This window comes from Amblyomma mixtum, chromosome 3, assembly GCF_055824585.1.
Source record: "Amblyomma mixtum isolate Tamu chromosome 3, ASM5582458v1, whole genome shotgun sequence".
In the NCBI taxonomy this organism is placed as follows: domain Eukaryota; kingdom Metazoa; phylum Arthropoda; class Arachnida; order Ixodida; family Ixodidae; genus Amblyomma; species Amblyomma mixtum.
The window spans coordinates 124,407,668-124,418,588 of NC_143014.1; the positions used below are offsets into that span (position 1 = coordinate 124,407,668).

The following is a 10,921-nucleotide window of genomic DNA, read 5'->3' on the forward strand; positions in this document are numbered from 1 at the left end:
GGCGTCGGAGTCCTGGCAAGATCGGTGCAAAAAGCACCGAAAACCACCTGTCAAGACGTTTACATAGCCAGCTCATCGGTTACTTCTCTCGTCATGTTTGATCTTTCGGACTCTGATGATGACAGACATGTAAAAACGATCAGAATATGAAAATGACGCCAACGGTGAACTTCTTATTCAGTTTGTTTGGCGCCAGTCAACCGCGGATGGCCTTGGATGTGTTCTCGGGCATCGGCTAGCGCTGATGATGGTGATGGCGTAGTAGTGGGCAAAAGACCAAGAAGGAGAAACAGTTTGTTTTGCATGTTTTTATTTGTATATAGTGTACATTGCCGCCTTATCCTTATCCCTTCTTGCTATCGCTCCCCACTTTCCTTCTCCCTATCCTCTACCTCTTCCTTCTCGCTATCCTCTACCGCGATCACTTCTTCGATCGCGGAGGCCACGCCGCACCTAAGGTGCTTCAGGTTTCGACGGTGGATGCCGCAGCTAGCAACATCTTTTCTGTCGTGTTCGCGGACCAGGCTACGCAAGGCAGCTCCAGCAGCCCTTGCCTCCTTTGCGTATACAAGCCGGCGGCTTCCAAGAAACTAGCACGGGCCGGCCGCTTCCGCTAAAACTAGCAGGGACGACAACCGACGACACCTGACCCGTACAGCCCTGCCGATTGACGCACTCCCCACTCCCCCCCACCGTCCGCACTCCCACAGCACCGGAAGTGCTTTTTTTTTTCATTCTCCCCCTCTCTCTCCCTCTACTGCAATAATCCTTTTCTATAGTCTCCACCCAGCAACTGTGTTGAGAGGTTCCTCGCATGCGGGGCTCCCACGCACCGAATTAACCCAAACCTTTCATAATTTCCTTCTTTTTGTTATTTTATTAATAAAGAGCGAATTATAATAAAAATTTGGAGAACGCTTAAGCTGGGCCTTTAAGAGTGGAACGCGACAGGGTCTTGCAGCGCGGCCATGGAGTCCATCGACAAGACCCCTTAGCCGTTGGACAAATCGAAAATTGTTTTTTTTTTTTAGGAAAGGAAATGACGCAGTAAGTCTCACTTGTCTTAGTAGACACCCGAACCGCGCATGATAAGCAGTCCCCGATTATAGGTCGCAGGTTGGAATCGTGCCGCGAGCTAGGCTCTAACTTAACCAGTAAGTGCATGCTGCACGAAACGCTTAATCGCATTATGCCATCCGGAACAGTCTGCGGCACACGGTTGGCATGATACCATTTTTTCGGACGCGCGGTGCCGACAGCTACTACGAAGGCCGACGGCTTCTCCACCGAACGAGCTGTATAAGCTGTCGCGTAATAGAACAGTTCGCTCTCCGTCGCATTCACTGCGCCGTCAATAACCACGTGTTGGCGTTTCCACGATTCAGAGGTGCCGTTTCTTTCCTCCATGGCCGAAACCTCCCCAAAACGCTCATGTACCAAATAACTGCTCAAGAGTGCCGAGAACACGAAAAAAAAAAATAAAACCTCGTGGGACCATGGAGTTTCATTTGAGAATCAGCGCCACCGTCTTCTAATCTGAAGGTGGTCACAGGATGCAGCCAGGTTTTTATTCGGATTTCTTTGTTCAGGCGGACAAGCGTGTAGTACATGTAAACACACCCATCATCAATGAAGGCATCACTCAAAATGTTATGCGACCAGCCGCGGTGGCTCAGTGGTTACGGCTCTCGACTGCTGACCCGAAAGACGCGGGTTCGATCCCGGCCGCGGCGGCGGAATTTCGATGGAGGCGGAAATCCAGAGGCCCGTGTATTGTGCGATGTCAGTGCAAGTTGAAGAACCCCAGATGGTCGAAATTTCCGGAGCCCTTCACTACGGCGTCCCTCATAGCCTGAGCCACTTTGGGACGTTAAACCCCAATAAATGAAATCAAAATGTTATACGAACCATGCGAGAAGGTAGAGGTTTTTGAGACTAGTATCTGTATACTTAGTGACTTCTCCGACCTTTTTCATAACAGTGTACTGGTTTTTGTTTTATGGGGTATAGCCAACGTCTCAAAGCGACTCAGGCTATGAGAGACGCCGTAGTGAAGGGCTCCGGATAATTTCGGCCACCTGGGCATCTTTAAGGCGGACCGAAATCGCACAATACACGCGCCTCTAGCATTTCGCCTCCATCGAAAAGCCACCGCCTCGGCCGGGATCGAACCCGCGTGTTTAGGGTCAGCAGCCGAGCGCCATAACCACTGGGCCACCGCGGCGGCTCAACGACATCCGAAACAAATATTTCGTCCCTGCGCGGCAATAGAAGCGAACAACGCCTGTTAATTTACGTAAAAAGACTTAGCGCGAAAACACACAGCACCCATGAGAGTGATGGACAAGTGCAACTTGCAAGCGTTTATTCACCGCGGCCGGATGCGAATAAATATAAGACGAAATATCAAGAGGGAGACGAAGAACGATACATGCGCGCGAGGGGTATGCAGATCGGAGCACAGGAAGTAGGCCCACACGTTTCACACCGCATACTATCTAAAAATGCACTTTCATTATTATAAATGGTAAGTGATAGCGTGTTCATACACTGACTAGCTATCGTTTCCTTTGATACAGAATGTCTCGACCAGTTCACGGGCTATCTTGTCCTTACACCTGTTTCAGATCTTATAGTTTCTTGCAGCGCCGCTTCCCATATGCTGTTGTCTTTTTCACCGCAGGCTTTACAGTGATGCGGAAATTGGTAAATCATACAGTGATGTGTGGTTGCTCCTCTCCCTCTTGATTCTTCGCCTTATATTCACTCGCATCTGCTGTGTATAAACAGTTGCAAGTTGCGCTTGTCCCGTCTCTCTTAGTGTGTGCTGTCTGTTTTGGCGCTAAGTCTTTTTACTTAAATATGCACTACCTAGCCCACAGCAAGTATTAATAAACGCTAGTTAACCAAGCAAAATTGACGATTATGGGACATTTTGCGCACGTTCACTCGGGCGCCTTCACTTCCACTTCGCTCATGTGGCATTTCTCATTGGTTTTTATCGTCCGCGAGCTGCACCGTACCGTCCACGTGCCGCGCACCGCCGGCGTCATTCGCTCGTGCCGTTCACGTGCCGCCATTCGTCCTCCCAACCTATCTCGCTGAGCACTGCGAAGCTCCTAGTTGTGCCCTCATCGCCAGAGAGGACAAAATACAGACATGGACCAGCCTAGTACCGCCGCGGTTTCCATCGACGAGCAGCCTTCTTGGACCGAGGCTGCAGCCACTCACAGGGAGGCCCGCGACAATTTCGACAGCGGTGTCTCCCCAGAAAAGGTAAGTCCCGACTTTCTCTCTCGGCAGCCATCAGCAGCCATCAGAACGTGACGGTCCCATTCGGTCGCTGAGCGTGTGTTTAGCTTCGGAAAACAAAGTTTCAAACTAACCGCGCCTGTTCGCACGATAGGACCAGTTCTTTGCAATCACTCCGCACGAAGGGAAGACTGCAGTTTGAGCATCGACGAGTCTCGCTCAAGAAAGGGCAGATGAATGCAGTGTTCAACCCGTTCATGTATACACGCTCCATTCTCCTGTCACGGCGCGTGCGGAATTCGGCGTAATTAACGGATGATCATTAAGGATATATAACACGGATAGAGAGGAAAGCAGCAAAAAAAAAACTAATTATTTATGTGTAGTAGCAACATCGCTTCCACGACCGCCCGCTGCTGAAAGACGACGAAGCGGCGCCCTGGCTCAGCTCGAAGCTCGCGCTTGCTGCACGCGCACAGAGCGAGCTGGTTGGCCAAGACCTGCTGTTCAAGGCGCATCTGTGCTTGTTCTCCGGCAACATGTCGGTGTTTTGCCAATACAACCAGCTTTGTTTCATGGTCTCGCGTCCCTGTTGATACTACCATCCGGAAAAGCAGAAGACGCGCTTTGAATGGAACGTCTTGGCAGAGAACCTCGCTGTGTGCTCGCGCGCCGGGCACGAGCTTCGAGCTGAGCCAGGGCGCCGCTTCATCGCATTTCAGCCGCGGCCGATAGCGGTGCCGATGTTTCACTTACACATGCAGTTGACCCTTTTCTCTGTATAGATACTTGAGATATCTGTCATACTTATTCCAATTCAGCGTATGACTGATCAACGAGAATCACTCGGTACGCTTGATAAGGTTGCAGCGCGCGTTGCCCTGACGGCTGAGCGCATTCAACCGCACGATGACCAAGCGTAGGTTACCTAGAAATACTTGGTAGTATAGCGCACGCCGGCGGTGGCGGAGGCTGCTGCTGAATGATCGCCGCAGGGGCGGTCGAGCAAACGGTGTGCCATGCCACCCAAGGTGTCTGCAGTAGACGCGCGCGTTTTAAGGCGAAAGCCTTTTATGGCTGTGGCCTCTCCTCCGCGAAGCGGCGCAACCTCCTCTCCTCCTTAGCAACCGGCGCGCCGATGGGGGGCGCAGCTATGCACAGCAACCGTGACGTCACACAGTAGCGGTAGAGCGAGCGCTCGCGCGTCGGCGGCGGCAGCTGCACCGCCGCTACCAGAATATGGGGTAGTGTGTTCAGGGAGGACTCGCGGCTGTCGCTGTTGATGTCGAAAGCCACGAGACGGCGCCACCAGAGCACGGGCTGTCACTGCATGCACTCCTCCCGATACGCGGCGGTGCGTTCTGTGCATTGCACCCAATATTTTTGGTCCTTTTAAAAGTCAACACTTCAATAACATGCCCTGTAAATGTTTGTCGTTGTACATGCACGACAAATAAAATTAAATGCTATAAGACAAGTCGCACACGGAAGAAAAAAAAAAAGAACAGTGACTATACAGACGGCCGCGAAACAGCCAAAATTGCGGAAAAACAGCTCCGCTAATTTATTGTAACAACGTCATTGAATGGAAACAAAATTTTAGAAGAAAGAACACAATGAAGTCTGCAGGTCATTGTTAAAGATACTAATTTTTCGCTGCCCTGCATTCTTCCCGACTACCTCATATTTTCTTTTGCTAAGAGCGCGGCTCAAAATTCTTTTCCAATAGCTGCAATTTGTACAGACGCAGAGTACGTACAGCTGGTACTGCTGCCGAGGAAAGATAGAACACAAGGATGATGAACAAACTGTTGTGCATACTGCAGCGAGCAGGAAGCGCGACCTCGAAATCGTGACCAATTCATGATAGACGGCCGCGGTGGCATGCTTATGAACATCGGCTGATTTTCGCATGCAGTTTTTTTTTTCGCCCTGCCTCTCGCGACTGTTTGATGCCCTTGACAAAATAGCTTAGGTTAAGCCTAGTCAGATGCGAAGCATATTGTCGCCGAGTTGCATATCGAGCACGCCGCTTGGCTAGACGTTCTTCACGCTCTTCATCAGTCTCTGTAGCACGCCGCAACTTTTGCTTCTCATTCCAACGAGCAGCCCTGTCTCCAGGAGGCATCTCTATCCCGTGTACGCCTAGCAGAGGCAGGCGCACCCCCTTGTATACCGCCGCTCCAGCATCACGTGTTCACTACAGCGCACCTAGCGGCAGAAGCAGGAAACACATTGGTCGCGATGCCTCGCGCGACGGCGCGAGCTGGGGCCCTGTTTCTCCTATGTCGTTACGCCACGCATCACGTGGTCCTCCTTGGTCGCGACTATAGTGAACTAGAATGTAGTCGCGACGCCTCGCGCGAGTTGGGCCCCCGTTTTTCATCTGCTGTGACGTCACGCATCACGTGGTATTACATGGAGGTCAAGAAAGGTCAATGGTAACGACACCGCCGCGCTCGAGGAGCTGGGTTGGGCTATTTTAGTATGCTTCGCATAAAAATGACAAGTAGCTGGGGCTATTGGGAAGCAACGGCGTCCGGCGTCAAGTCTGGTTTCCCGCGTGGTATGCGGACTTCTCCGTTTATAACGTGCACGTAATCTCTGAGAATGCACGATGGCTCGAAGTGCAGTTCTCATACCGGGTACGTTTCATCCAGGGTCTTGTCTTTCCGGTGCAAATTCCACTCCCAGATCTTCCTGCGCGCTTCATCTTTTGGAACGGCAAAAGCGACGGCTGCCCACCCTTAGTCCAATGGTAGCCTGTTGTGCACCCAGGTGCGAAGCAGTGCCGTTGCCGCCGACGATTCGGCATTTCTTCACAGTCGGACGGCCAGCGGCCATTATAGGACGAGAAAGGGATCACATCAAAACTTTCTGTGAGCCGCGTACCACGCAACTGACTACCACGCGTCACTGACTAGCAGACGACAACGAATAGCGCCCCTTTTCCCGACAGCCCATGCTACAGCAGCGCCGCACGACTCCGGTTTCTTTCGACGCGCGCCGCGACACGCCAATGCATGGTGAGCGGCGGCGCCTGAACACACTACCCATCTTCTAGTACACCATAGCCAGACGTCTCGTTGCAGCCGAGTGAGTGAGACGCATAGCTCCGAAGCGGCCCAGTGATTCCGCGCCAAGCGTTTCGGGGAAGCGGCAGCGGCCGCCCGATTCCCCAAACACCAAACGTCAGAAGAACAAGGAGCGAATGTGCATGCGCCGACTGAACATGTCACATGATGCGTAAGCAAGAGAGGCAGAACAGACGAGGCTTTCGCCAGCACACTTTAGAATTTCCAGAGTGTCTTCGGTAATTTTTTTGCCTAGCGAAACGAACTCGCTGAGCGTTATCGTATGCCTTGCGCATGCGATTGCACTTTTTATCTAATTTTAGATTAGTCGTGGTATTTTAATCCCCACTTCAGTTATCGTCGCAGCGGCGCAAATGTTTGTTTTTTTCTTGGGAACAAATTTTGTGCGCGTAATCCCGAGTCGATGGCGAAAAGAACCCGCTTATTATTGTACCCTATTCTCCTCCCGGAATACTGCTGCCGTGTCGTTTTGTAGTACAGTTTTCTGAGGAATTTAAATAAATAAAAATACCCTTGCATCAAGAACCTTACCCTACAATACTTCACCCGACGACCGTGCATGTGCAACAGAGCACTACTGACAACGGTATTTTCATTCGTGCTATTAATTTCTCAACTTCTACGCGCTTTGAATGAAGTTAGAATACAGATTGAACACTGGGAACTTCTAGATGCACGCAGAATTAAAGAACGCAAGATGAGAACCTAAACCCCATAAATCACAACGTGATTTAGGGAAACTGCGGACACGCATTCCTTAGTGCCTAGGCGACCGAGTTATCGAAGTAAAGAACATAACCATGCATTCTATGTAGTTTCTTCGCATTCTGTGCTTGGTAAAATAGCATTATTAGCGCATTCAATGTAGATCACACCTGCTGTCAGGGAAAAGATACCGAAGGACAAGGATCACTAAAGCATGGAACAAAACAAAAACGGTTGTTAAACAATGACTCTGCACTCAGTGTCAAGCTGCCCAAATCTGCTGGCACCACCTACTGGCATCATCTCATCTTTAACAGCTTCAGCTGCTCCTTCTTGGCAGCCCTCTCAACGTTGATTGACTTCACGTACAAGCATAGCCGAAGAAGAATATAGAATTTGATAATGCCGTTAGCAATTTCACGTCCACGTTTCACGCAGGGCAGCGACGGAAAATCTACATGTGTAAAAAATCACCGAAATTAATAATGCTCTCCTCGTGCAACTTATTCAGACTAAAATAAGTGGTGAGGCTGTCTTCAAATACGGTGATAATTTTCTTCAAGGGGCCAGAGGGATACATTAAGCCACCATTACCAAAGTTTACAGTGAAAGCTGCAGCTTGACCATTTTCTGTAGCCGCTGATTTTTCAGCCGTCAAGGCTGATGCACAGTCTACGCAATGGCTTTTTTTCAGTGCTTTTCTAGCTATGTAGTCCGAGATATAACAAATCAGTATCTCGCGGCTTTTTTCTCTCACACAGACACTGTGGTCGGACGGAATACTTGTACGTGGAGCTCAAGAGACCAATTCAATTTCTGCATCATTGAAAGATCCTGTATCAGTAAGTCTATCGAGAATAGCTAACGTATTCTCACTGCATGGCTCTTTCTTGGGCATCGAAACTAATGAAGTGACCACTTCTGGTGCAGTTTCGTGATGGGGCTGGTTCGGCAAGGTATTAAAACGCGAGAGCATTAACAGTAACCAAAAACTGAGCAGCATTAAGATGGTCATTAGTTCCTGATGACTGCCGAACGATACTAAATACGCTTTCAAGCCTGTCTTGGCTAAAGTTTGCCGTCATCAGGTACCTAAAATCAAGTGCGCCGAGATATGCAACAAAACTAAGTGTGCTCTCGATTGAACCACGGAGTCCCTCTGCTGTGCTGGAGCTCAAAAACCCACCGACTGTGGCCTTTGCGTCATCTTCCCGCTCGGCTAGGTTTTCCAGGAACTCTTCTAGAAATGTAAAGTTTGGTTACTGCGGCTATAACGCTGGTTTTGGCACACATGCAGACATTGTCCTGATTAGCTTTTTAATTCCTTTTACAAAAGATTCACTTGCTTCCACGAAGCGATAACAGCGCCCTAACTGGGTGCGATAAATGAAAAGACCTCCAATTACACCACCACTAAATAGCTGGAATGCTGGAGTGACTCTCATTTTCTCAAATGAATTGGGATTCAGGTGCGTGCTGGTGACCTTTGGCACGGGTTTAAGCGAAACACTCTGGTTGTCCATTTTCCAAGCTTCTCGGATCGGTTAAACGTGCACCCGAACCTCAGGTGTGGCAAAACGTTTGCCTACAAATGCACCGGATGGGGAAAATCTGATAGAAAGTGCAGATGACGCGTTGAGCTAGCAGGCTGTGGCGCCTTGCACCGTGTGCCTGTGCCCGCACCTGCAAGGATACGAGGCAGCGCTTTAAGTGAATGCTTTGAACAACCATAACCGCCCGAATGACCTTAAGACAAAAAATTGCAATTCTATTCAGTACAGAAGTGACATCGAATGCCAAAAGGCTTCCACATTGATATATTCCAGCTTGCTTCATCCTACGTGACATAGTCAATGAAGAATCCAGTCCTCTCGCAAAGAATTGTCGCCTCAGTGATGATCTTTGCTAAGGTATCCGCCTTGAAATTGCCACGTGATAAAATCCCAAGGATTTGTGTCCACTTGCCTAGAAAGATAACACAGCAGATTAACTTTTTCCACAAACACAGTGCTTTACCAGTAAAGCGACCAATCCAACCAATATGTCAGAAAAATAAATTACCCTGGGAAGGCTGGAACAGGACTACCATGCGAAGGTCAGAGTTGGTCCTTTTGGGAATCAGGGGTGAACTGAGCAAGATCAACGAATCCTTCTAGCTCACCTGTAGAAATAGAAGTAAAGTACAGTACAAAAAAACAGAGTCGCCACATATTTCATTTGAAGCTTGCTTAAAAACAACTTGCCAGTTGGTTTCACATCAAGGTGCTCCGAGATTTTAATTTCATCAAAAACGATGCTTCCTTTGCGTGAGAACTCATCCATATGTTTAGACTTCTCGGATAAAGCATACAAATATTTGGGTTAAAACCAAATCCAGTCTTGAAGATGTGGATGCACTTTTGTAAGCATGTTCGACCTGGAAGAGCCAGGATGTTGTGTCGTCGTGTATGTTCATACAGATTAGGTCTATTCATTCGCATCAGAATACATTCAAGTAGCCACTCATTAGAATATGCCATCCCTTTCGTTGACTTGCGTTTGGTAGCCTCAAAACAAGTTGTGACCGCAAGCTGCTCTTAGGAGGAAGGCCACTAACCCTTCTTTCAAACTCTGGTCATGAAAGCTGTCCATTTGGTTTTTCATTGAATCTAGAGCTTTTAGCAGATTTGCCGCGTTATACTTCATTCGACGCACTGTCCGAGATTTTGAAGTCTTCGTCTTGTTTACACAGGGCACACTTGATTTTTTCCTCCTTGACAGGGTGTTTTGAGTTAAATTTCGCATGTATTTGCAAGCTATGCATGCTGCATCGGAAAGAATGGAACAGTTTACAGCAAAGTAACGCCCATTTGAAGATGTAAAGGATTTCCTGATGGGCTTCAATCGGCAGCCAGGGCACAAGCTGGGTTTCGCAATGTCCTGAAGATTTATTGCCTCTTCTATGGACATGACGTCTCGCTCCTTCAATATTCTCCCTCGAATATGCACAGTAGCCTTCATGGCAGTGGCATCTGAATCACTGCGACGGAGCAGAACTCGTAGGCTTACGTATAACGCGTCCTGAGAGCCGTTCTCGTTTGAGTGGCACTGTGCGAATGTTACGTGCTGAGCATCCGAAAGGTCGATATTTGTCCAAGGTGGTGGTGGCTGCAGCTCTCTGCATTCCCGGAGATGAATCAGTTCACCCGATCCACCGCCGATAGGTTCTTCAACCACCTCCACTGGTGCTTCAGGATCAATGCGCTTTTTTTGTCTCTGGTGGTAATCTGACTCCCGGCATTGTTTCTGCTAGCAGAAATTTTTTTCCTTCCTCTTCCGAGTCAGGGGTTTCGAGATCTACATTGGGGCGTGAAGAAACAGCGTGGGAACAGCATCCTTCGCGAGTTGCGGCGCATCCCGGGAAATTTCAACCACCTTTCCCTGAATCACAGTCTTAAAACTTCGCTCAATAAAGCAGGGTTCGAAGTTGCGCTCGCAAACGACACTAGCCTCGTCAAGCACTCTGTCGCCACGCTTGATGTTGTCTCTTTTCTGCGTTCTTTGGTGTCCTGAAAAGAGAACATTTCACCTTGCATTAAGGGTAGCAGCTCTTGCATACCGACACGAAACAGGTGCGGTCGCACTTGTGCCATTGTCTTGACATGACGCGGTCCCACATCTATAAGAACACGCACACCTACGCACACACAAGTCAACATTTACGGATTTGACAAAAAACACCAGTGTTCCGGGATCGCGACGAAGAAGCAGCGCGCAACAATTGCGTAGCCACAGCAGGCATAGCACGACCACCGCTGCAGGCACACCGTTCCGAATGCGTGCCGCGCCCCCCGCGCATTCATTCAAGGCGCAGCCAAGTGGTTCTGAAG

The 10,921-nt window shown here is 49.3% G+C and overlaps 1 pseudogene; it reads right to left on the reverse strand.

The window, feature by feature from the left end:
* Positions 1 to 7,351: 7,351 nt before the first annotated feature.
* LOC149351722 (uncharacterized) lies at positions 7,352 to 9,395 on the reverse strand (annotated as a pseudogene).
* Between the last annotated feature and the right edge of the window lie 1,526 nt (positions 9,396 to 10,921).